Source organism: Andrena cerasifolii, unplaced genomic scaffold (assembly GCF_050908995.1).
Source record: "Andrena cerasifolii isolate SP2316 unplaced genomic scaffold, iyAndCera1_principal scaffold1261, whole genome shotgun sequence".
NCBI classification, from domain to species: Eukaryota; Metazoa; Arthropoda; class Insecta; order Hymenoptera; family Andrenidae; genus Andrena; species Andrena cerasifolii.
In genome coordinates this window covers 1-2232 of record NW_027486153.1, presented here as the reverse complement: position 1 = coordinate 2232, position 2232 = coordinate 1, and the positions used below count along the sequence as shown (strand labels likewise).

At 22.4% G+C, this 2232-nt stretch overlaps 1 long non-coding RNA gene across 1 annotated transcript; it reads right to left on the bottom strand.

Moving 5' to 3' along the window:
* Positions 1-416: 416 nt before the first annotated feature.
* LOC143378213 (uncharacterized) lies at positions 417-2207 on the bottom strand. The gene is made up of 3 exons (XR_013087801.1): positions 1551-2207; positions 866-1482; positions 417-822 (listed from the first exon to the last, which is right to left on the bottom strand). It is a non-coding gene; the product is annotated as an uncharacterized LOC143378213 (long non-coding RNA).
* Positions 2208-2232: the final 25 nt, after the last annotated feature.

Genomic DNA, 2232 nt, shown 5'->3' with positions numbered 1-2232 from the left:
TCGGTTCTAATATCGGTTTGAATATCGGTTATCCAATATCGGTTTTTCAATATCCGATTTTATTTACCTATTTTTTCTGTATTTATTTACCTCCTTTCTTCTCCATTTATTTACCTATTTTTTCTCTATTTATTTACCTGTTTTTTCTCAATTTATTTACCTATTTTTCTCTATTTATTTACCTATTTTCTCTATTTATTTACTTATTTATTTCTCTAATTTCTGTACATTTGTTTCTGTATTCGTTTACCTCCTTTTTTGTCTATTTATTTACCCATTTTTGTCTATTTATTTACCCATTTTTCTCTATTTATTTACCTATCTTTTCTCTATTTATTTACCTATTTTTTCTAATCTATTTACCTATTTTTTCTGTATTTATTTACCTCCTTTCTTCTCTATTTATTTAGCTATTTTGTCTCTATTTATTTACCTATTCTTTTCTCTAATTTATGTACATTTTTTTCTGTATATATTTACCCCCTGTTTTCTCTATTTATTTACCTATTCTTTCTCTATTTATTTACCTATTCTTTCTCTATTTATTTACCTATTCTTTTCTCTAATTTATGTACATTTTTTTCTGTATTTATTTACCGCCTTTCTTCTGTATTTATTTACCTCCTTTCTTCTCTATTTATATAACTATTTTCTCTATTTATTTACCTATTTTTTCTCAATTTATTTACCAATTATTTCTCTATTTACTTACCTATTTTCCCCTCTATATATACCTATTTTTTCTCCATTTATTTACCTATTTTTTTCCTATTTATTTACTTTCTTCTCTATTCATTTACCTATTTTTCTCAATTTATTTACCTATTTTTTCTCTATTTATTTCCTTTTTTCTCAATTTATTTACCTATTTTTTCTCTATTTATTTCCTTTTTTCTCTAATGTATTTACCTATTTTTGTGTATTTATTGACCTCCTTTCTTCTCTATTTATTTACCTATTTTGTCTCTATTTATTTACCTATTCTTTTCTCTAATTTATGTACATTTTTTTCTGTATTTATTTACCGCCTTTCTTCTGTATTTATTTACCTCCTTTCTTCTCTATTTATATACCTATTTTTCTCTATTTATTTACCTATTTTTTCTCTATTTATTTACCTCTTCTTTTCTCTAATTTATGTACATTTTTTCTGTATTAATTTACCTATTTTTCACTATTTATTTACCTATCTTTTCTCTATTTATTTACCTATTTTTTCTCTATTTATTTCCTTTTTTCTCTAATCTATTTACCTATTTTTTCTCTATTCACCACTTTTTGCTCAAATTTACTTACCTATTTTTCTCTATCTATTTACCTATTTTTTCTCTATTTATTAATTTTTTTCTCTCTCTAATTAATTTCCCTTTTTCCCCCTCTATATTTACCTATTTTTTCTCTATTTATTTACCTATTCTTTTCTCTAATTTATGTACATTTTTTTCTGTATTTATTTACCGCCTTTCTTCTGTATTTATTTACCTCCTTTCTTCTCTATTTATATAACTATTTTCTCTATTTATTTACCTGTTTTTTCTGTATTTATTTACCAATTTTTTCTGTATTTATTTACCTATTTTTCTCTAATTTATGTACATATTTTTTCTCTATTTATTTACCTATTTTTTCCTATTTATTTACTTTCTTCTCTATTCATTTACCTATTTTTCTCAGTTTATTTACCTATTCTTTTCTCTAATTTATGTACACTTTTTTCTGTATTTATTTACCACCTTTCTTCTGTATTTATTTACCTCTTTTCCTCTCTATTTATTTACCTATTTTTCTCCATTTATTTACCTATTTTTTCTCTATTTAAATACCTATTTTTTTCTCTAATTTATGTACATTTTTTCTGTATTTATTTACCTATTTTTCACTATTTATTTACCTATTTTTTCTCTATTTATTTACCTATTTTTCTCTATTTATTTACCTATTCTTTTCTCTAATATATGTACATTTCTTTCTGTATTTATTTACCTACTTTCTTCTGTATTTATTTACCTCCTTTCTTCTCTATTTATATACCTATTTTTCTCTATTTATTTACCTATTTTTCCCTATTTATTTACTTTTTTCTCTAATCTATTTACCTATTTTTTCTGTATTTATTTACCTCCTTTCTTCTCTATTTATTTAGCTATTTTGTCTCTATTTATTTACCTATTCTTTTCTCTAATTTATGTACATTTCTTTCTGTATTTATTTACCTCCTTTCTTCTGTATTTA